This window comes from Podarcis erhardii (assembly GCF_964252035.2).
Source record: "Podarcis erhardii genome assembly, chromosome: 4".
Taxonomy (NCBI): Eukaryota; Metazoa; Chordata; class Lepidosauria; order Squamata; family Lacertidae; genus Podarcis; species Podarcis erhardii.
In genome coordinates this window covers 77,788,180-77,813,453 of record NC_138508.1, presented here as the reverse complement: position 1 = coordinate 77,813,453, position 25,274 = coordinate 77,788,180, and the positions used below count along the sequence as shown (strand labels likewise).

General features: G+C 43.0%; 2 long non-coding RNA genes across 2 annotated transcripts in view; one reads left to right on the top strand and one right to left on the bottom strand.

Annotated features, from left to right (window-relative positions):
- LOC309339953 overlaps nt 1-25,274 on the top strand; it is a 581,040-nt gene that overhangs the window by 457,446 nt on the left and 98,320 nt on the right. The gene's annotated exons all lie outside the window — the stretch shown is intronic.
- On the bottom strand, nt 5,959-7,467 carry LOC309339956. The gene is made up of 2 exons (XR_014155697.1): nt 7,345-7,467; nt 5,959-6,189 (listed from the first exon to the last, which is right to left on the bottom strand). It is a non-coding gene; the product is annotated as an uncharacterized lncRNA (long non-coding RNA).

Genomic DNA, 25,274 nt, shown 5'->3' with positions numbered 1-25,274 from the left:
CCCCACACACAGAAAGAGAGCAGGATGGTGGCCTTTAAAAATTAAGGTTGGTGGGTATGATTTCAGGTATGTGTGATAAAAGGAAAAGAGACTCTGTGTTTGCCATTAGGGGATAGCTCTTGTCTTGCAGCTCTACGAACCTTCATAATGAAGCTACATCGAGGGGAGGGGGGAACTGAGTGCACTTTTGGGTTGAGGCATAAAAGACTGGGTTGGGTGTTACTAAGCACTAATATTATCAGTTTTGGGGCTACTTTTGAATGGATATTTTTGTTTGACCATGGTTTATGCTTACTTTAATGTTGATGCATGTTCAATGAAGTGTTAATTGTGACTAGTGTTCTGTTGTTGTGGTGATGGTGATATTATATATTTTTATTACCTATTCTTGTTCTGTTGTATTTAGACTGGTTTTGGTTTTTTTATGTGGACTGCTTGGACCACAAATGTAGCTGTGGGGAATGTGGCTTATAAATAAATTGACATGGCGGTGAATCATGAGAAGCACCGCCCTATAATTATTTTCAAAGAAAGGATTCGATGCAATAAATCTACTAGTTCCATACACTTTTTTCGAGCCTAGTTCAGGTGATCAGTTCCAAATACGTGAATGGGGCCAGGGGGAATGAGTGGGACTAGGCGCTCCCCGTCATATACATGCAAACAAGTCACACCACTGGCCAAGATCCGAACAGCCTCAGGCTTCCTGTCCCTAAACTGGAAACCCTATGTGCATAGAAGGAAGACCATTTCAGACGCTCATTCCCACTGGCCCCGGAACTGAACACATGAATAGAGTTATGCCTTCAGAAGTTGAAACAGAGAACACAGGACTTCTTTCTCCCTATCTGAAAGCATTTTTTGAAACATAATCTATTAAAAAGAAAAAACCCATCAATGAGGACCACAGTGCACAGTGGTTGGTATTGGTGATGAAGATTACATCTTTTAAAAAGGAGCTATCATACGATACACCATTACCGGTAGGAATTTAAAGTGTGAAGGAGCAGAAACAATCTTTCCAAATAGTTGCTTTTCAGCTTCTTGTTGAACAGCAATTGCACATTACATTTTCCTCCCTCCATTTTGTGTGTGTGTGTGTGTGTGACTGGGGGGGGGGGAGAGAGAGAGAAGACTTCAGAAAGCTTCTTCAAACTTTTGATTACTTTGGCCTTCAGTGTTGTGGATTGGCATGTCATGCATGATTTCCAGAGTTACCGTTTTTTTCCCCATTTCAGTTGCGTCCTCTCAAAATGATAAATCAGAAATCTTGTAGTGAAAGGGACCAACACTATGAGGCCTTTTTGCTTCCATGCAGAGCTTCTCTTGTTGTCCTTTTAAGGTTTCCTTTCTCTCTCTTTCTAAAATACAAAAGCAGCAATTGGCTCAGCAAGATCTGATAAACGTCCTATTATAAAAACTTGAACGTCAGTTTGCATTTAAAAAGGAAATGATGGAACTTGTAAGCGAAAGAAAAAGGGAAAGGGTATATAAATGACTGGCAGTTCCCATTTCTTTACAAGTGTTACATTTCAGTCCCCTGCCACTACCACATGTTTCCTGTTCACAGATAATTTGTACAACATATTTTATCATTCAGTTTTAGACACAGTTGAAAGGCTTTTGCCTAAGGCTTGGAACACTTTGAAAATTGTATACCATTTGCAAAGCTTTCTTCTGCTCCAGTGTGCAATTAGGTGACTGCCTTTCTGCAGACATTGAATTTATCATTTATGGAATTTGTGGAATTAGGAATTCTTTCTCCTCTCACCAAGGTGAATGGGGCACAATCACAGTTCTCACTGAAGAATTTGTGTACATAACAATGATGCTTTTGCTAGAACAAGGTGGGATGGGACATAGGAGCAGGCTGTCACCCTAAGAACGGATTCCTTCTCCCACATAGCCTTGCAGACCACTTCTATTTATCAATTTTAAACAGACAAAACACTATGTAGCCCACAGATGGCATTTGAGACATACAATCACACTCAACAAATATATGTGCTCATTAATTATATGCAAGGATAGCTCTTAAGTGGAGTCTATATATTTTTCCCCTTTTACTTCCTTTTCTCCACTCCAATTTTCACTAAAGTTTTCCAGTCCACTTGTGTGCTAAGAGCTTCCCCTGCTGGATATTCCTTGCAAAAGGTGCCTTAGCTAGGTAGATTACTGCCTGCGACTACTTTTTCCATTTCGATTACTGAGGTACTTGGCTCCTACTGGACAAGAAAGTGACATGCAGCACAATTCTGTGCATTTTATTCGCAGGGAAATTCTGCTGTGTTCCAACAGGGCTTACTCTCAGCTAAGTGCGCACAGGATTTCAGCCTTAACCAAGAAGATTCCTGGAGAACATTAAAGACCAATGGATTTATTATGTCTTTATTATGTTTTGTGGACTAGATCCTGCTCTGTTGAATGTAGTACTTTAAGAGAGGAAATAAAAAGGAGACTTGTGGTACCTTAGAGACAAAGAGATTAATTGTGGTATGAGCTTTTATGGACAAAAGCCTACTCCATCATCTGGATGACTATGAATGAGAAAGAAATTTTCTTTGGTTCACATTTTTATGCAAACTTAACTGATCTGCACTTTACAAAACACTACGCAATCCAAAACATTAGCAGTCCTTGAAAATTCACACTTTTGTGATTTGCAATTCTCCAACCATGAAACTTACCAAAATATGTGTGTATTAAGGAAAATGTGTATAAAAATGCATGCAGCATACAGAAATCCATTATTTTAAGGGAAATTGGTTTAATAAATATGTGCATTAGGCAAAATTGTTTACCGAACATATATTTAGAAGAAATATAGCCTAAATAGTTTGTGAATTTTCATAAAGACTTTTTTTAAAAAAAAGAAGTCAAAATGCAAACTGATCTTGAAATGTGGCAAACTAACTTAAGATTGGTATAACTGAGAAACTGAAATTGACAGATTTTTCCATCCTTATGCATGAAGTGTATTCTTCATTGGCATGCATAAAGCTGTAAAGAGTAGGGGCAGAAGAGCAGGTAAGAGGCACAGTCTGCGAAATTTCTGTTTGACTCTCAAATGTATAAATGGTAAGCAGAGCAATGATTCACATCATCAGCACACAATCTTCCTGGCTTCCCAACACCTGTAATGGAAGGCGAACTCTTGGTTTTGAGTGGCTCCTAAACAGTAGACTCAGACTTGCCAACAAATTCTACTCCAACATTTCACACTTCAGTCCTTTTAGTATGATGTCCTTCTGGTGTCCCATAGGAAGGAAGATACCTGTCTGTGAGATTATTTGTGAGATTGGTGGTGTAAGTGGTTATGCCACCATGTGCCTTATCTTTAAGAAGCCGCAGGATGCTCCTCCCCTCCTTTTTCAATTGCTAGAATAAAATTATGTAATGGGTCCGTAAGGGACATGATGTTTTTTGTGTTCCAGTAGTAACAGTAATAGAGCATCTTAAAGACAAATGGATTGTGTGGCATAATATTTACATCATGAACTTATGTGGTATGAAATATTGGATGCATTTTGCGTGTACCGTATTTTTCGCCCTATAGGACGCACCAGCCCATAGGACGCACCTAGTTTTGGGGGGGGGGGGGAATCAAGGGAAAAAAAATTATTTCCCCCCCAGGTTTGCGCAGCCATCCCCAAGCTAGAAGAGGGAGACAGAGTGCTCCGTCTCCCTCTTCTGCCTTCAGGGACAGCCTCTCTAGCCTCCATGGGGCAGCGGCTTGCCCCGCTGTCCCCCGAGCTTGAGGGCTGGCGATGGCGAGAAGCAAGCTTGCTTCTCCCCCCCGCCAGCCCCCAGATCAGGTCGGGGAATAGCGGGGTGGCGGCGCTCCGCCTCCCCGCTGTCCCCTGAGCTTTTGGGCTGCAGGCTGCTGCCCGCAAGCCTTGCGAGCCCGCGGGACCTCCCGCCGGGCTTGCAAGGCTTGCGGATAGCTTCCTGAAGCCTGGAGAATGAGAGGGGTCGGTACTCACCGACCCCTCTCGCTCTCCAGGCTTCAGCGAAAGCCTGCATTCGCCCCATAAGACGCACACACATTTCCCCTTCATTTTTGGAGGGGAAAAAGTGTGTCCTATAGGGCGAAAAATACGGTACTTCTTCACTCCGAATAAGATGGATTTGAAAATGAAAATTTCAAGAAATGAAAACAGAAGCATCATTACATGGAAGACGGCCCAAGACATGTTTGCCTCAGAAATAAATCTCCTTCCTGCCCCCCAACCCAGAGGCCTCAGATTTACATTCCTGATAAGCATTTTTAGACCTGAATCCTTGGTATTATTTTTTTCTTTACATAATGAGTGGACAAAGGTCTCTATCGAGTTTCAACCAGGGTGTGGGGGTTTAAGTTTCTTTTTTCAAAAAGCATTGCTAAACTCCCTAATATTTCAAAATCTCTAAGCAGGATACAGAAATGCAACATTCAAACAATTTCATTTTCCCAGAATAATGATTGCTTTTTTATAATATCCTTTTAATTTACCCTTATGACTTACAACGGGGATATTGTCTTATCCCCATAATAAAAAGGTGCCAGGTTCACGTTGAGAACTAGCAGCTTGATGAGGTCAAAGGTATTGCTTCATGATTGAGCAGAGAATTGGCTGTCTTACATTTTAAACCAAAACACTCTACCCTTCCATTACACCAGACTGGCCTGCAAATTAAAAACAAATTGCAGTGTTCACCACCACCTCTTTCTTCTAATAATGTGGAACAACTGAGACATTTTGAGAAGAAAGCTCGACAATAAGCATTGTAGTCCTCTGAAGGTTTCGGAATGCAGCCAAACTAATATTTTGCTGTTCTGGCTGAATATCCCAGTTCATATGCATGTTAAGAGGAGGCTGGCTTCTAAATCGCAAGCACTGTCAGAAAAATGCCATGTTTCATCGGTCTAACAGAGAGCTGTATGTAGCTGTTAAGGGAAATATATCAATTAACACCCTGGGAGACTTAGAAAAGCAGTACCGTCAGGAGCAAAACTAACAGGATTTTAATCTAATTGTGCACTTATCTATTTGGTAAATAGTAGGTTACAAATTGCCAAGTGTACTGAGGACTCTGTGTGAGCCTAAGTTATATCGCAGTATTGAATTAATAAGGGGCTGCCGAACACTGGACCCAGCTATTCAAACCTAGCTAGAGTTTGGGATAAGCATTCGCACAGACATGATATTATGGTCTGCTAAATGGTTATGGGACCACCACTTAAGCAAGTGGAGTTGGTGGTGGGAAAATGGCCCAATGCATGTACAAGCCTCTTGCCTGCAATGCATCCACAGAGACTTTCTATTTTCCATTATTGCTACAGCACAGAAATTAGGCCCCAGGACAGGCTAGGTGCATGATGAGCTATCGTCCCACTGCCTCCCTTACATGCTATATGTTTGCAATTTGTATGGGAAAGTATCCATTTGGAAGGGTGGGCAGCGGTTAATGGGTCCTGCAACTAAATGGTGTGATCCGATTCAGGGTTCCTGCCAACTAGCCATCACTTCATTTATTGCATTCCTCCACCCCATTTTGCCCCTCCAATAGTCAGCCAGCATTCTGTATGCTCACGAGGCTGTTTTGGGGGTTATCCCTCGTTTCTTTGCATTCCTACACAATGTGAGTTTCCTCCAAGTCTGACAATCTCTTCCTCTGGTGTGCAGACCATGCCCCTATGGCGACATAAGGAACCTCAGACAGTGAGTCCGATTGAAACCAAAACCATTTTGTTCCTAACACACTTTTAAACCCCTTAGGAAAGTAAAGGTTATATTATACTAAAGATATAGGGAACCAGGCAGAGGGCCTTCTCGATAGTGGCACCTGCCTAGTGGAATACCTCTGTGGCGTTAGTACGGAGCCCCCGGTCATCTCACGGACTATTGACCCGTACACCACTAATCCGCTGCCACCAACCAGGTCTTCCCTAGTAAAATCACTTCAGTCTCAGTCAGCTTTTCAATTAATAAAGAAGAGTGTATTTTATTTCAGACATAAAACAAAACTTTTACTGCATACCAAACGGTGTTCCTGTTTACTTTCTTAGTCTTATGTTCCTCTCTCTATCTCTGCTACCACCCCACACTCACGGACCAACTGCCCTAACTGTCTCTCTATTACCAACTGCCTTTCCCAACCAGCCAACCCACTCAAACCAACTACCCACCCACAACTCCCAACGAACTCCTCCGGAACTAGTTTTTTTTAAAAAAATAATAATAATAATTTTTATTAACAGGCCAATCACATCACATTATCCAAATCACATTAGTTCCAAATTATACAGCCAAATTTTAAATTTTGTTGGGGGTACCCATACATCAAGCTCCGCATGAGTCCAAAACTCCAGACAAGTCCAAGCATCACTTATATTACTGCTTTAATTAGACAGTTCTATCCAGTTCGATCCGGATAGTCCTTTATTACTTTCTTTCTCTTCCTTTGTTTGCGATCTCTGATGATTTTCACAAGCAGATTGAAAACAGGCATCTCTGTGTGGGTTTTGTACTCTTCAAAGATCATATCGCTCAGGGACAGCCTCTGTTCAACGCTTCCATAAACAAAATTAATCTTCGGTCTGTCCTTTATTTTTCTCAGGCTTGCCAAATAAATCAAATGAATCAGGGGGCTCTGTCAGGTCAAGCTTGCATTCCAACATTCCTTCTCTTTCGAACGATCCTGATTCTCCTCCCCCTGTGCTTCTTTCTCCGGCAAGCCTGTCTTGGCGAGACGCCATTTTTTAACTGCGTCATTAAAAAATTCCTCTTTCTCACCGTTCACCAATCCTCTCTCCTGTTATAACCCATCCCACACAGTTCTTAAATTCCTGCTTGTGATTAATAAAAACACAGCGATCTTATTTCTATCTGGGGTGAAGGGTTATTAATATCACATTGTGCAAAGAAAAAAAAAGTTTTTTCCTCCACCCCCCCCTTTGTTCCAAACATACAGTCTCCTAGTGGTGATTCATCAGAAGATTTACTTATGCATCCGTCACTCCCGGTCACAGAGATCCATCAATCAGCAGTCTTATCTCTCAAGCATTACTTGATGTATGTGCTTCAGCTTCATTTCCAATCATATGTTTCCAATTATAATTCCGAGCTGAAGCAACCAGCACGCGCTAATTGGAATCGGCGTCAGGAAGATCTGACTTCACCGAGGGCTCGTGCCAAGTGTTCAGCACCCCCATCTCTCGGATCAGGGGGTGCATTGTGAACACCGCTGGCAAGGCAGCGCCCCCCATCTCCTGGGGGGGTAGGAAGACTGCATACTTCCCATAGCAGCCCCTTAATTACCTCGTATGGGTCAGAGAGATGTTATTGTTGGCCATCTTCCAACGCGCCACCTGGTGGCCCGGAACTAGTTTTATAGACCCACTGACTCCACCCCCCTGAGCCCTGTCTGTGCAGCCTATTTAACTATTTCCCCTCCAGCACTCTCTCATAAATGGTAACGTCACACCCTCCCATCACATGTCAAGGAAATAAACAACTACCTGACTTTTAGAAGGCTTCTGAAGGCGGCTCTGTTTAGGGAAGTTTTTAATGTCTGATGTTTTATGCTTTATTATTATTATTATTATCATCATCATTAATTCTGTTGGAAGCTGCCCAGAGTGTGCAGGGAATGAATGAATAAATAAATAAAATTATTATTATTATTATTATTATTATTATTATTATTATTATTTACTTTTGTAATTATACTGGGTCCTGCCCTATCATTGTTAAGTACTTGTAGGTCCCATTGTTTTCAATGGGGGAAATTAGCTCTTCCATTCTGGTCAGCTAGACCAAACTGAGTGAAAACTCTTAAGCTAAATGGTTTAGTAGTTCATAATAATAATAATAATAATACAGTGGAACTTCTATTTGCAACCATAATCCATTCTGGAGGTCCGTCCGGAGGTTGAAACGGGTCGCTGGGAGAGGTGCTGTTGTGCACAGGCGTGGGGGGGGCGACTGCCCGCTTCTGCTCATGTGCAAATGGCCATTCCTGCGCATGCGTGAACGGCGGCAAACCCACCGGTTACTTCTGGGTTTGCCGCAGTTGCGACTTGGAACAACCATAAGAAGAGGCGTGGTAAGTAGAGGTTTGACGTAGTAGTAGTAATAATAATAATAATAATAATAATAATAATAATAATAATAATTTATTTATTATACCCTGCCCATCTTGCCAGGCCTCCCCAGCAACTCTGGGCGGCTTCCAACAGGATATTAAAAACACAATAAAACATCAAGCATTAAAAACTTCCCTAAACAGGGCTGCCTTCAGATGTCATCAACTCTCATTTCTATGAACAGATGAAATATTACTAATACACATTATTTGTGACAGACCCTGAACTGTACATGGAAAGGTTAACTCTGCACTGGAAGAGAAAAGACTGTGTTATCTTGCTGAATCATTCAGGCTTACTGAAAACCATCTTCATTACCAAGGGACCCCAGGAAGGACCAGCTGGTTTTATATAATGGAAGGAATTCTGAGCCCAGGCATAGAAGATTGTGAGCGTCCAATGTTTCTTAGACTCCAGCTTCCAGCATCCCTGACTTCTGGCCCTGTTGGCTGGGACCAGGGCTGGTGCACCCAGCAGGCAGGGTGCTGCCGCCACCTCAGGCAATGCAAGCCCCCCAAGGTGAAGCCTGCACAGCCTACTGTGCCACCTCCGCCAAGAGCGAAGAAGCAGTGCTGGTATTGGTGCCAATTTCGGGTGAGATCTTACCCAAAATTGGAGGTGGAGGCAGCAGCAGGACGGCACTTCCCTCCTTCACCTCAAGTGACAAAAGGGCTGCTGTCAGGGCAAACTGGATTTTAATTATTGATTTGAATTGTGTTAATTATTCCTTGAAGTTTGTTTTTTTTAATACTTTGTATTTTATAATGTTTTACATGTTTTAAGCTGCCTTCAATTCCAACTTGGGAGAAAGGCAGGATATAAATACGAAGAAGAAGAAGAAGAAGAAGAAGAAGAAGAAGAAGAAGAAGAAGAAGAAGAAGGGGAAGTCAGACAGACAGATAGACAGTTGTAGTGCATTGAGTGGTTTGCCCATAATTTTGGCTGAGACAATGCACATTTCCTTTTCAACCACTATTCTTAAAGAAAATAAAATGGATTGTGCTGCATGGACTCTGGTTGTCTGGGTACTATGCTAGGGCTCTGGGCTAGCCCTTATATCTTCTGGGCTATATCCAATGCATGCTTTGTTTACCCTCCTTAAAGGTAAAGGTAAAGGGACCCCTGACCATTAGGTCCAGTCGTGGCCGACTCTGGGGTTGCGGTGCTCATCTCGCTTTATTGGCCGAGGGAGCTGGCGTACAGCTTCCGGGTCATGTGGCCAGCATGACTAAGCCACTTCTGGCGAACCAGAGGAGCACACGGAAACGCCGTTTACCTTCCTGCTGCAGCGGTACCTATTTATCTACTTGCACGTTGGTGTGCTTTCGAACTGCTAGGTTGGCAGGAGCAGGGACCGAGCAACGGGAGCTCACCCCGTCGCGGGGATTTGAACCACCAACCTTTAGGAAATGTGTAACCAGAAATTTGCAAAAATGCTCATTTTTGGAACTTCTAAGGGTGCACACAGACCATGTACCAAATACATCCAACTGTTCATTGGAAAGATGAGCATTTGAAAATGGCTAATTTGTCACAAACATGCAAAATATCTTATCAGTCTTTATGTGGATTTATTCGCTCATGTAAAAGTAACCAGATGGCATGAATGTTTATGTTGCATTTGGTTGGGGAGCTAAAGATCACCCCCTGGTGATAAACATCTATGTATGCCAATGGTATTGCGCCAGTAGCAGCATTCAGTGCAATAATTCTTCCTTGACTTACAGTTTTCCAAGAATGGGAAAGTTAGATTGTGTGCATTCTTACATGTTTGCTGCGGTTTGCAACTGAACTACTAGAAATTTACTTACCATTTTCAAGATTCGTTCTTCAAGCATGGGCATATCGTGTGCAATTCAAAGAGCTAGAATTCTAGTAAGAACCAGCAGCTCAGCTGCTACAGAGCTCAGAATAACTATTTCTAGTTTACCATACAAAAGGATTTTTTAATAAAAATGCTGTAAACCCAGACTCTCCAAGTGTTCCTATTTCCCAGGCTCGTCCCTGATTTCCAGAAGCTGTACCGGTTTCTGATTTGATCCCAGAATGTCCCACTTCTCCTTAAGATGTCCCTATTTTCACTGGAGAAATGTTGGAGGGTATGGTAGGTAAAGGTAAAGGTAAAGGGAACCCTGACCATTAGGTCCAGTCGTGACCGACTCTGGGGTTGCAGCGCTCATCTCGCTTTATTGGCCGAGGGAGCCGGCGTACAGCTTTCGGGTCATGTGGCTAGCATGACTAAGCCGCTTCTGGCGAACCAGAGGAGCACACGGAAACGGCGTTTACCTTCCCGCCAGAGCGGTACCTATTTATCTACTTGCACTTTGACGTGCTTTCGAACTGCTAGGTTGGCAGGAGCAGGGACTAAGCAACAGGAGCTCACCCCGTCGCGGGGATTCAATCTGATCGGCAAGCCCTAGGCTCTGTGGTTTAACCCACAGCGCCACCCACGTCCCTTAGGAGGGTATGGTAGAATGTCCCTATTTTCAGAAAAAATGCCTGGAGCCCAGAGACAATGTAGGGGAATGAATTTGGCAAGGGCTTGTATCAGAAGTGGTAAGCTTGCATGGGACACCATCTAATAGGCTGGCTCTGGGAAGGCGTTGTGAATGGTCTCTGTCATTGAAATTCTACTCAATACTGATCTAGAGTAGATTCCAATGTATGGTTAGCAAAGTAATGACTTAAACACATTGAAGGATTCCCAAAAAAATAGACCAGAGGCAATTGTATTTCATCCAGCAGAGCTTTACTGCTACTGTGAAGGCAAATGAGCATAATGGTCACAAATCCAATTGCCTCCAGGACTGGCCCTGTCCATAAGAAATCCAGTTGCAGCAGATTTAACATAAACTTACAATAACTTATAATAAGTCTAAACCTTAACACTAAGCAGACTATGTACAGAACACCACACCAGAATGAAGAGAGATAGAAAGCGAAAGTGAAACCCAGGCTCCTTCTGGTCTCACTATTATAGTCTGCATGACCATGACAGAAAGAGATGACAACCAGTTTACACCAGCTGGACTCATCTTCTCTGAAGGAATAACCCAGACATCATGAACCTTCTGCTTGTTTCTTTCATGCAGAGAAGCTTCCAGAACCTTCTTGAATTAAGTTGAATATGAAAGATTTCTACACATCAGATCAATACTTTCTGCACTGAGAAATGCAAACTGGTGGCGCTGAGAAGAAAGGATTTCCTCCCACTCTTGAATTGCTTGTTTTCTTAACCCCACAATTTCTTCATTTCAAAAATCTCATTTTTCATTTTCACACTTACACTTCAATGAAACGAAGGCTCGGTTACCATTAAGCGTTACTGCATGAACTTTTGAATTAACGTGGGCAAAAAGGGTACTGAGAACAATAATAATAATAAACGGATTTAAAAGCAACGTTCTTGCAAGGCTGCTGACTGGAAAGGTAACAGTGAAAGTGTGTTCAGGAGCAGAAATGAAGGTGTGTAGCTATCGGGCCCCACTTGAAACATCGCACTACAGATTGCTTTATACTGTATTGGCTGGAATATAAGCCGCACCTTTAAAATTGGAGGGGGGAATAAAAAATAACCGAATATAAGCCCCTCCCTTCCTTGCTGCTCCTGTCTGCATACTGGGGGGGTGCTGTGTTGCTGACGGCCTTTCCCATTCCTCGCTCTCTCCCTTTCTGGCCTTGGGGGAGAGGAAGGGGACTATGCGTGGGGCGGGCGCTGCTTTGCCGTGCTCCTGGCGCTGTTTGCCCCTCACTCCTGGCTGCATACCGTAAGGTCACTAATATAAGCCACACTTTAACTTTTCACGGTTGGAATTTGGGGGGAAAGTGAGGCTTATATTCAGGCCAGTATGGTATTGTGCTTTTATGAACATATCAGAAAATGAAGCAGAGTGTAGGGCTGGTTTCTGATCTTAGGTTTACTCTACTGTGTTTGAGCATCAGGTTTCAAACTGTTTTGTTAAGAGGGGGAGTCCTCACAGTTCACCAGCATTTTCAGGCACATTTCAACAGCGCTGAATTCATCAGCATTTTAGTATGCATTTTTTCTTTTATTAATAATAATAATAATATTTGTCTGTTGTACACACTCTTGCGCATCATTTCCTCCAATATACTCCAATTTTGTATGTAATTTTCAGCAACATGTGCGTTCTTATGCACACTTTCCCCTGATACACACATTTCCCTTAGCTTTTTTTGATAGAGACTCATGCCGCAAAATTCAGAGAAGTGTGAATTTCAAAGGTGGCTGCATTTCAATTTGCATATTGTTTCAGGAAGTGTGAAGTGGGTAGGTTCTCTTTCGAGTGTGAACCAAACCGAATTTCTCCCCATCGAAAAGGGAGAAAAGCACAGGAGAATGACTTGATGACAATGATGTGTGGAGATCCCACAAAAAGTGAGTGAGCGAAGAATGAGGAATCCAGAATAAACATGTTAACAGGGAAGCATTCTAGGGCAGTCGTCTGGGAATACGTTGCACATTGTGAGAGATGGAAACACAAACGGCTTAAAAACAAAACAAAACTCAATGGAAGACTGCGGTTTTTTTTCAGGAGTGACATCACTTGTGCTGAAAATACAGTAGGAATGCAACTGGGGGGGGGGAGAGATAGAAGTAACTGCAAAATACCCTCAGGCAAGAGGTTTAAGGCAAGGTAATTGGAAGAATGCCCAATGTCAAAAACTTCCTATGGATACTTTTGATCACCAGCAGCGTGGGGACCGAAGGTTTTTGAACAACAAACCATATGACTGAAAATATTCATGGCATAATTAGATAAATAACAGATCTAGTGTCTATTTTTATTTTCCTTGATGAGGAGCTTTGCAGGAGAGACTGCTGGTAGTTAATTCTCCCTAACAACAATCTGTGTAATCACAAACCCCAATTAGCTGTGCCTGTTCTCTGCTATACACAAACTATTTCCTTAGCGCTTCACATCACTACTTTGTAATTAGCTTTCATCTACACGAGCTTTGACTGAAAAAAAATATATAAAAGAGTGTAAGTGATTGTACTGCCACTCAGTATTCTGTGAAATAATCGCTAGCGATTTCAATCAGATTAATTTTATCACCCGTATTAAGGAAAATTACCTCCCTCTTCACTCGCTACAGCTGAGGGCTATTTCATTTCCTGAGATGTTCATAAAAGCATAATATAAAGCAATCTGTAATTGTAAATATCCTTTCCTAATAACTTTGAGATATTTCCTTAATACGTCTTTACATTTGGAGTTTCCGTTCCATAAAATACAGTAACAAGTGCTCTATTATGTTTTAAGTGTGTGCTGTTAAGCCGGACAACTTAGCTCTGTCCTTCCTGTTTTTACATAGGGTTATATTTAACTTGTAGATAATGGGAACAAGGTTTAAAAGTGATGGAGCGGAATAATGGCGTTACAGCAATAATATATCTTGCTATTGTGAAGAGTAGAACTTTACGGCCTTCTCACAGGTCAGCCAACACCGATTCCATTTTTCACCGCCTGACAAGTTTAACCTTCACCCAGATTCCTAATGGGTATTAAAGGCAACTTTCCAAACAGGGCCTGAGGCTCTCAAAGCCACCTGTCACATATACCCCCTTCCCAATTTTCTATTTCCATCTTGCCAAACTGATAGCAGTTCAGATTTTGAACTCGTCTTTCAAAGCTTGAATGTTGGTAAACACACTGTTCTAGTAGCAAAGGGAACTCCTCATGAGCAAAATGGTTGCCTGAAACTGACCGCTGTCATAAATCTGCATACGAGTCAGCTTGCAGGGAGTGGCTTGCATACGATTTAGGGTGCAGGTGGCGCTGTGGTCCAAACCACTGAACCTCTTGGGCTTGCTGATCAGAAGGTTGGCAGTTTGAATCCCTCTGATGGGGTGAGCTCCTGTTACTCTGCCCCAACTCTTGCCAACCTAGCAGTTTGTTTAGGGAAGTTTTTAATATTTAATGCTGCATTGTTTTTAACACTCACTTGGAAGCCGCCCAGAGTGGCTGGAGAAACTCAGCCAGATGGGCGGGGTATAAATAATAAATTATTATTATTATTATTATTATTATTATTATTATTATTATTATCATCATTATTATTATTATTATCATCATCATCATCATCATCATCATCATCATCATTATAGTTCGAAAGCACACCAGTGCAAGTGGATAAATAGGTACCACTGTGGCAGGAAGGTAAACGGCGTTTCCATGCGCTCTGGTTTCCGTCACAGTGTTTCATTGTGCCAGAAGCGGTTTAGTCATGCTGGCCACATGACCCGGAAAGCTGTCTGTGGAGAAATGCTGGCCCCCTCAGCCTGAAAGCAAAATGAGCACCACAACCCCATAGTCGCCTTTGACTGGACTTAACCATCCAGAGGTCCTTTACCTTTCCCTTTCTTTACCTTCGCATACAATTTAGAGGAAGCATGTCGTGTTATGAACGTTGCTGTTGAGTTCACCACTGGCAATGAAATTTACTGGGACCTTTAGAAATGTCTTCAAATGTCGATCCCTGGAGTTTGTTCTGTTCCAACAGAGGACTAATGCCCAGGAAACCACCAGAAACAGCTTGCTGGATGGGGCAGAGCCATTACACTCACTTCCTGGCAAACAGATCACTGCTGCTTACCAGGAGGTGAAAGGATGAGGCCCATTCTACTAGAAGTGGTTTTAGGGTACCGCAACCAGTGTGGTCACACTGGGCCCCATCCTGCGGGGGCACCGAAACAATACTGTAGAATGGAGCATAAGAGACGGGGGGATGTTAGTGTCGCACAGGGCACCACAGAAATTTGAGAACCCAAAGTCCGCCACTGAATCTACCTACTTTTCAATGTGGGGAAAACATCACCGTTTTTAAAAATAAATATACAGTGGTACCTCAGGTTTCATACGCTTCAGGTTACATACGCTTCAGGTTACAGACTCTGCAAACCCAGAAATAGTACCTCGGGTTAAGAACTTTGCTTCAGGATAAGAACAGAAATCACGTGGCGGCAGGCACAGTGGCAGCGGGAGGCCCCATTAGCTAAAGTGGTGCTTCAGGTTAAGAACAGTTTCAGGTTAAGAACGGACCTCCGGAACAAATTAAGTACTTAACCCGAGGTACCACTGTAAAGGGAAAACCTCTGTTGCTGATTAATCTCTCCATCCCTCTGAAAATGTTTCTCTCCCTCTCCCTCTCCCTCTCCCTCTCCCTCTCCTTCTCCCTCTCCCTCTCCCTCTCCCTCTCCCTCTCTCTCAATGGGCTTTCCCTTTCTTTACCTTCGCATACAATTTAGAGGAAGCATGTCGTGTTATGAACGTTGCTGTTGAGTTCACCACTGGCAATGAAATTTACTGGGACCTTTAGAAATGTCTTCAAATGTCGATCCCTGGAGTTTGTTCTGTTCCAACAGAGGACTAATGCCCAGGAAACCACCAGAAACAGCTTGCTGGGGACTTCCGGGATAGCGCGAACGGGTAATGGCGGATTCCCTCCGAGCTCTGGAGGGAATCGGCTCCGCTAAGGACGGGTCTTGCCGTGCCGGCGACACGGGGACCCTCAGAAACCGCAGGCGCTGAAGCCTGCGGACATGGAGACTCGGCGGGCTCCTTAAGCGCCCTCCCCGACCCGCGAAGAGCCTTTTTAAAGGCTACGGAGGGGACCGGAGAGTGGCGTGGAGCTGAGAGTTGATCGCTGCCTTGGCGGAGCGAAGCCGCGAGCCATGACCGGAGAGCGCTATCTTTCTTCCTGAAATTCGGACTGAAAAAACAACTCGTGAGTAGAAGGAAATTTTGGCACTAAAAGTTTTATCATTGAATTTGAGTACGAGCGGGGGATGTGTTAAAAAGGAAGTCCACACTCCCCCCCCACCAAAAGACTTAAAGCAAGGAGAGGAGCACTAAGTCGGAAAGACTCTGGTGTTGAAAGGAGAAAGAACACTTTCATAAATTGGTTGAAAAAGTTACTTGTGCTGGAGTGAAGAGAGGGGAATCCCAGAGGTTTTGCTTTTGGCGGACCCCCCCCCGAACCCGGGTAGTGCCCTGCTTGGGAACCCGAGAGAAAAAACAAGGTGTTTGACAGCTGTCAAAAGAGCTGTCAAACGGACGTCAGCTTGGAAATTGAGTTAAAACTGTGTTATAACTATATTGTTGGGACTAAAAGTGTTACATTAAATTGACTGGAAATAAACTAATTCTGAATAACAAAGTAACGAACTGTTGGAAAAGAACTATGATGGAAATCCCCCTGGAGGGAACTAAAGACATTGCAATGGCTGCGGAAGGAAAACTACTGGCAGAGATAAAAAAAATGTTTTCCCTGGTGGGAGCTCTGCAAGAGCAGAGCCTAGCCATGAGAGAACAACTGATGACCTTCAATCTTAAACTAAACATCTCTGTTGGTGGAGCTAACCGGATGGAAAAAGAATCTGCAGCTGCAGAAAAAGAGACAACTTCAGAACTGGGGGAAAAAGAAGAAAAAGAAGAAGGAGTTCAGGAGGAAGAGAGCAATCAAATATTTGTAACTTTTGGGAGGAAAAGAAGTGAAAAAGACAACCAATGGATCACAAATCTGCAAAGAGAGAGAAAGATGGAAGTCCCTGGAACAACTGAAACATTAAGCTACGAAAGAACGAATAAGTATGATGGAGACTTCTTCTTTAAGCTGCAACATGGGAGATTTGTTGATCCTGGACAAAGACTGTTTTTGTTTGAAAAATATGAGGAACTGGTGACAGAATTCCTTCGAGAAGAGAAGATCAATAAAAAGGACTATAAACAAAACTGCTGGAGAGTGATTAACGGGGGCCTAAGGGCCTCTGAAGTGAGAAATCCGGGTTAAATCTGTTTTTTTTTTTTTCTTTTGGATATTAATGTGGGAAGGGGCAAACACCGGGACAGAGGGGGAGGGGAGTGTAGAGTGGTAAAAGTCTGGGGTTTAGAATAGAAATATTATTGTTTTTTGATTTAATATAAAGAGCAAGGAATTTATGGGAGAGAAATTAGGCCGACCTTAGAGAAACAACTTAATATGTATAATGGGATTTAAAGTAAAAATGGATAAAGGATAAATTATAAGAAAAGATATGAATAATATTTAAGAGATTTGAACAAATAATTTGCTGAGATATTTAATGAAATGGGAAGGTGGCTGGGGGGGGTGGGGGGAAGTCACTGAAAGAGGGTAATGATTGTAAGGGTATGAAACTACAGATATTCTGTTTTGTGTTTTGTGTTTATGATATATGTTTGTGTTTGTTTAAAAAAATTTTGAAAATCCAATAAAAATATTTAAAAAAAAAAAAAACAGAAACAGCTTGCTGGATGGGGCAGAGCCATTACACTCACTTCCTGGCAAACAGATCACTGCTGCTTACCAGGAGGTGAAAGGATGAGGCCCATTCTACTAGAAGTGGTTTTAGGGTACCGCAACCAGTGTGGTCACACTGGGCCCCATCCTGCGGGGGCACCGAAACAATACTGTAGAATGGAGCATAAGAGACGGGGGGATGTTAGTGTCGCACAGGGCACCACAGAAATTTGAGAACCCAAAGTCCGCCACTGAATCTACCTACTTTTCAATGTGGGGAAAACATCACCGTTTTTAAAAATAAATATACAGTGGTACCTCAGGTTTCATACGCTTCAGGTTACATACGCTTCAGGTTACAGACTCTGCAAACCCAGAAATAGTACCTCGGGTTAAGAACTTTGCTTCAGGATAAGAACAGAAATCACGTGGCGGCAGGCACAGTGGCAGCGGGAGGCCCCATTAGCTAAAGTGGTGCTTCAGGTTAAGAACAGTTTCAGGTTAAGAACGGACCTCCGGAACAAATTAAGTACTTAACCCGAGGTACCACTGTAAAGGGAAAACCTCTGTTGCTGATTAATCTCTCCATCCCTCTGAAAATGTTTCTCTCCCTCTCCCTCTCCCTCTCCCTCTCCCTCTCCCTCTCCCTCTCCCTCTCCCTCTCCCTCTCCCTCTCCCTCTCCCTCTCCCTCTCCCTCTCCCTCTCCCTCTCTCTCAATGGGCTTTCCCTTTCTTTACCTTCGCATACAATTTAGAGGAAGCATGTCGTGTTATGAACGTTGCTGTTGAGTTCACCACTGGCAATGAAATTTACTGGGACCTTTAGAAATGTCTTCAAATGTCGATCCCTGGAGTTTGTTCTGTTCCAACAGAGGACTAATGCCCAGGAAACCACCAGAAACAGCTTGCTGGGGACTTCCGGGATAGCGCGAACGGGTAATGGCGGATTCCCTCCGAGCTCTGGAGGGAATCGGCTCCGCTAAGGACGGGTCTTGCCGTGCCGGCGACACGGGGACCCTCAGAAACCGCAGGCGCTGAAGCCTGCGGACATGGAGACTCGGCGGGCTCCTTAAGCGCCCTCCCCGACCCGCGAAGAGCCTTTTTAAAGGCTACGGAGGGGACCGGAGAGTGGCGTGGAGCTGAGAGTTGATCGCTGCCTTGGCGGAGCGAAGCCGCGAGCCATGACCGGAGAGCGCTATCTTTCTTCCTGAAATTCGGACTGAAAAAACAACTCGTGAGTAGAAGGAAATTTTGGCACTAAAAGTTTTATCATTGAATTTGAGTACGAGCGGGGGATGTGTTAAAAAGGAAGTCCACACTCCCCCCCCCACCAAAAGACTTAAAGCAAGGAGAGGAGCACTAAGTCGGAAAGACTCTGGTGTTGAAAGGAGAAAGAACACTTTCATAAATTGGTTGAAAAAGTTACTTGTGCTGGAGTGAAGAGAGGGGAATCCCAGAGGTTTTGCTTTTGGCGGACCCCCCCCCGAACCCGGGTAGTGCCCTGCTTGGGAACCCGAGAGAAAAAACAAGGTGTTTGACAGCTGTCAAAAGAGCTGTCAAACGGACGTCAGCTTGGAAATTGAGTTAAAACTGTGTTATAACTATATTGTTGGGACTAAAAGTGTTACATTAAATTGACTGGAAATAAACTAATTCTGAATAACAAAGTAACGAACTGTTGGAAAAGAACTATGATGGAAATCCCCCTGGAGGGAACTAAAGACATTGCAATGGCTGCGGAAGGAAAACTACTGGCAGAGATAAAAAAAATGTTTTCCCTGGTGGGAGCTCTGCAAGAGCAGAGCCTAGCCATGAGAGAACAACTGATGACCTTCAATCTTAAACTAAACATCTCTGTTGGTGGAGCTAACCGGATGGAAAAAGAATCTGCAGCTGCAGAAAAAGAGACAACTTCAGAACTGGGGGAAAAAGAAGAAAAAGAAGAAGGAGTTCAGGAGGAAGAGAGCAATCAAATATTTGTAACTTTTGGGAGGAAAAGAAGTGAAAAAGACAACCAATGGATCACAAATCTGCAAAGAGAGAGAAAGATGGAAGTCCCTGGAACAACTGAAACATTAAGCTACGAAAGAACGAATAAGTATGATGGAGACTTCTTCTTTAAGCTGCAACATGGGAGATTTGTTGATCCTGGACAAAGACTGTTTTTGTTTGAAAAATATGAGGAACTGGTGACAGAATTCCTTCGAGAAGAGAAGATCAATAAAAAGAACTATAAACAAAACTGCTGGAGAGTGATTAACGGGGGCCTAAGGGCCTCTGAAGTGAGAAATCCGGGTTAAATCTGTTTTTTTTTTTTCTTTTGGATATTAATGTGGGAAGGGGCAAACACCGGGACAGAGGGGGAGGGGAGTGTAGAGTGGTAAAAGTCTGGGGTTTAGAATAGAAATATTATTGTTTTTTGATTTAATATAAAGAGCAAGGAATTTATGGGAGAGAAATTAGGCCGACCTTAGAGAAACAACTTAATATGTATAATGGGATTTAAAGTAAAAATGGATAAAGGATAAATTATAAGAAAAGATATGAATAATATTTAAGAGATTTGAACAAATAATTTGCTGAGATATTTAATGAAATGGGAAGGTGGCTGGGGGGGGTGGGGGGAAGTCACTGAAAGAGGGTAATGATTGTAAGGGTATGAAACTACAGATATTCTGTTTTGTGTTTTGTGTTTATGATATATGTTTGTGTTTGTTTAAAAAAATTTTGAAAATCCAATAAAAATATTTAAAAAAAAAAAAAACAGAAACAGCTTGCTGGATGGGGCAGAGCCATTACACTCACTTCCTGGCAAACAGATCACTGCTGCTTACCAGGAGGTGAAAGGATGAGGCCCATTCTACTAGAAGTGGTTTTAGGGTACCGCAACCAGTGTGGTCACACTGGGCCCCATCCTGCGGGGGCACCGAAACAATACTGTAGAATGGAGCATAAGAGACGGGGGGATGTTAGTGTCGCACAGGGCACCACAGAAATTTGAGAACCCAAAGTCCGCCACTGAATCTACCTACTTTTCAATGTGGGGAAAACATCACCGTTTTAAAAAATAAATATACAGTGGTACCTCAGGTTTCATACGCTTCAGGTTACATACGCTTCAGGTTACAGACTCTGCAAACCCAGAAATAGTACCTCGGGTTAAGAACTTTGCTTCAGGATAAGAACAGAAATCACGTGGCGGCAGGCACAGTGGCAGCGGGAGGCCCCATTAGCTAAAGTGGTGCTTCAGGTTAAGAACAGTTTCAGGTTAAGAACGGACCTCCGGAACAAATTAAGTACTTAACCCGAGGTACCACTGTAAAGGGAAAACCTCTGTTGCTGATTAATCTCTCCATCCCTCTGAAAATGTTTCTCTCCCTCTCCCTCTCCCTCTCCCTCTCCCTCTCCCTCTCCCTCTCCCTCTCCCTCTCCCTCTCCCTCTCTCTCAATGGGCTTGTTTCATTGGACATTTAACTGTAGAGTTCTGTTTTAATGTTTTGATGGAATTGTTTTATTGTGCGTTCTAATGGTGTGTGTGTGTTTCCGTGATTTGTTTTATACTTGTGAACCAGTTGGAAGCCGCCTTGCCAATTAAGCGGAATATGAATTAAATAATAGTAATAGAAATTTCTCAGCAGAACTTTTGGTCCAGCTTTTACTATTCTCCCCATATTGCAGACAGGAGGCTCTGAGATAGTGACTTGCCTTGGTCTCTTAAGCTCCGTGCAACTACTACGCGTAGTTAAGAGCAGGACAAGCAAATGCCAGTGGCCAGAATGTTGAACCTTTGAAAACCCTGAAATGATACATAAAGATTATGTGAAATCAGTCCTCTCTTCAAAAAGACCACCTTTCAAAGTTATGATTAGGGGAAACTGCTCATTTTACCAAGGGTTAACCACCACCCAAAGTCGTTTGAAACACAAAGGGTCTAATTTTCTAATGATTTGTGTTCATGTACAAAATCAATTTAACCGTAGTTGCCAGAAATGTTACTAGCCCCCGAGATGAGTTCCACATTCATCAAATCTGTTTAAGCCCATTTGGAGTCTCTTTTCTTTCTTTTTTTAGATGCAGAGGCATTAAGAAGATTTAATAGTTCAAGGGAATAGCAAGGCTATTTGGCCACAATTATTTCATATTATTTAAAATTCCCTTTGCTTTCCCTCTCAATTGCTCATTTCGGGACTGCGAAGACAGCTCTGAGAGAAGAGGTCCTTTAACTCTTCTCTCAGAAGCGAACTTCTACACGGTAAAATTTGGCTCATTGTACAGTAAGATTTTAAATGGATACTTTCAATAGGAGCTTTTACAGGAAACTGCAATGCTGCACAGAATGTGGTGAAAGCTGTGGTGAAATATCCATGTTTTATTCAGCTCAGTCGGAAGAGCATGAGACTCTCTAATCTCAGGGTTGTGGGTTTGAGCCCCATGTTGGGCAAAATATTCCTGCATTGCAGAGGGCTGGACTAGTTGACCCTCGTGGTCCAACTCTGCACTTCTATGATTCTATTTGTTTATATATATATATATATATATATATATGCAGGTTTTGGTGTCCTCGGGTGTCTTCCCGTGTAAAAGTTGGGGTGTCTAGGCGACGTTTCGACGAGGTCTCACTCGTCATCTTCAGGCTGGTGCTTTCGGCTTCTTGTTACTGGAACAGAGCTGGATCTCAGTGTTTGAGTTCCTATAAATACTGTAGAGGGGGTGTGGTGTATAGCCTCCAATGTTCTGGGCAGAGAGGAAGTTCCCAGGCTAGTGTGCCTTTTCTTCTTTTGTTCCTTAATTACTTGAGAGATATCTTGAGTGATTTCTTGAGTGATATCCTGAGTACCACTTAGGTGGGTCATTAGGTGTGGATTAGTCTTTGTGTCTTGACCTCTTGAACTTTGTGAAGAGTTTTCCTGAGAAGATGGCTGTACTGTACTTTGTTGTGCTCTGGCTTGGCTTCGTGTATAGGGGCGAGCTGTGGTTTTGTGGCTTGTGTCAGCCAGGTCTGTGTAGGGATTGCAGGGGGGTGCAGCATCCGGAGGTGCCACCATGGATTGGCTACTGGATGGTGTCTGTAATTCATCTGTGGAGAGGGTCTGGGTTTGGGTCTGGTGTGGTTGATTGGTGTTGGCGTTCTGTGTGCCTCTGGATCTGGTGTCAGTTTTTGTGGGGAGGGCTAATTTCCAGATGTCTGGCAAGCGGGATGTGTCGTCACGCTTGTTCATGTTGTGAGGGTGTTTCTCTATCTCGATGGCTTCCATGATTATTCTCTTGTGGTGATGTTCCGTGTTAAAGAGCAATTTGGAATCTGCAAAATTAATTTCGTGTCCTGTTTCTTTCATGTGTTGGAAAAGAGAGGAAGTTTTTTCTTCTTTTTTGACGGCATTCTTGTGTTCTGCGATACGTGCATTTATTCGTCTGTTTGTTTGTCCAATGTACGTGGCTGGGCAGACTTTGCAGGGTATTTCATAGATCCCTTGGTTTTCCAACTGGATTTTATCCTTGGGGTTTCTGAGGATATTGGCTATTTTTTGGTTGGTGCAAAAGGCTGTTTTGATATTGTGTTTATGGAGGATTTTGCTAATTTTATCTGTAGTGCCCTTGATATAAGGAAGGAGGGCCATGCCATTGTTTTCTTCTGTGTCTTGGTTTTTGGGGGGTGTTTCCTTTTGGATTAGCTTCGTAATCCTGTTTTGCTGGTATCCATTGGCAATTAACACGTTTGAGAGATTCTGTAACTCAGTTGTCAAGTGGTCTTTGTCCGCCAGGCGTTTGGTTCTGGAGATGAGAGTCTTGGCTACGGAGTTTATTTGTGCAGGGTGGTGGTGTGATTGTGCATGTAAGTAGCGGTTGGTGTGTGTTTTTTTCCGGTAGATAGTGTGTCCTAGGGAGCCATCAGGTTTTTTGTAGATTAGGACGTCTATTTCACTATGGAAATAGAAGCCAACAACCAACTTCCCTTCCTTGACGTCCTAATCTACAAAAAACCTGATGGCTCCCTAGGACACACTATCTACCGGAAAAAAACACACACCAACCGCTACTTACATGCACAATCACACCACCACCCTGCACAAATAAACTCCGTAGCCAAGACTCTCATCTCCAGAACCAAACGCCTGGCGGACAAAGACCACTTGACAACTGAGTTACAGAATCTCTCAAACGTGTTAATTGCCAATGGATACCAGCAAAACAGGATTACGAAGCTAATCCAAAAGGAAACACCCCCCAAAAACCAAGACACAGAAGAAAACAATGGCATGGCCCTCCTTCCTTATATCAAGGGCACTACAGATAAAATTAGCAAAATCCTCCATAAACACAATATCAAAACAGCCTTTTGCACCAACCAAAAAATAGCCAATATCCTCAGAAACCCCAAGGATAAAATCCAGTTGGAAAACCAAGGGATCTATGAAATACCCTGCAAAGTCTGCCCAGCCACGTACATTGGACAAACAAACAGACGAATAAATGCACGTATCGCAGAACACAAGAATGCCGTCAAAAAAGAAGAAAAAACTTCCTCTCTTTTCCAACACATGAAAGAAACAGGACACGAAATTAATTTTGCAGATTCCAAATTGCTCTTTAACACGGAACATCACCACAAGAGAATAATCATGGAAGCCATCGAGATAGAGAAACACCCTCACAACATGAACAAGCGTGACGACACATCCCGCTTGCCAGACATCTGGAAATTAGCCCTCCCCACAAAAACTGACACCAGATCCAGAGGCACACAGAACGCCAACACCAATCAACCACACCAGACCCAAACCCAGACCCTCTCCACAGATGAATTACAGACACCATCCAGTAGCCAATCCATGGTGGCACCTCCGGATGCTGCACCCCCCTGCAATCCCTACACAGACCTGGCTGACACAAGCCACAAAACCACAGCTCGCCCCTATACACGAAGCCAAGCCAGAGCACAACAAAGTACAGTACAGCCATCTTCTCAGGAAAACTCTTCACAAAGTTCAAGAGGTCAAGACACAAAGACTAATCCACACCTAATGACCCACCTAAGTGGTACTCAGGATATCACTCAAGAAATCACTCAAGATATCTCTCAAGTAATTAAGGAACAAAAGAAGAAAAGGCACACTAGCCTGGGAACTTCCTCTCTGCCCAGAACATTGGAGGCTATACACCACACCCCCTCTACAGTATTTATAGGAACTCAAACACTGAGATCCAGCTCTGTTCCAGTAACAAGAAGCCGAAAGCACCAGCCTGAAGATGACGAGTGAGACCTCGTCGAAACGTCGCCTAGACACCCCAACTTTTACACGGGAAGACACCCGAGGACACCAAAACCTGCATTCCTGTACCCGTGAAAATCTACGAAAGCAAATATATATATATATATATATATTATACATACTTGCTTAAAACATTTCCTACTTGGTTCTTTTGAATAAAAGACCCAACTACCCAGTACAAGAAGGACATGAAGCACAGGCCTGAATGCCTAGCTGTGCATTTTGCCCTTTTGAGCCAATGTGTGTTTTTTCCTGGGTCAATACCTAGGAATTTTTCCCACAAAATTACTCAGATCACAGATTTGATTTTTATTTGTTCTGAATTTGTATTATTTTACTGCAGAATCGGGAATTTTTCCCCCTGACAGAGTTCACACACATACGCCTGCCGAAGAACAGTACGTTACAATTGCACCTCTCATAAGTAAACTATTTAATTAGTGAAACAACAAAACTGACACCACTTTGCAATTCATCGGTGAAAATGGAACCGCATATCAACTTTTTGTCTCCTTTCTCAGTGGAATATATGCCTACAATGCATATTTCATAATGGGATCTAATAATCACTTTTTTAAAAGAAAAAAAAA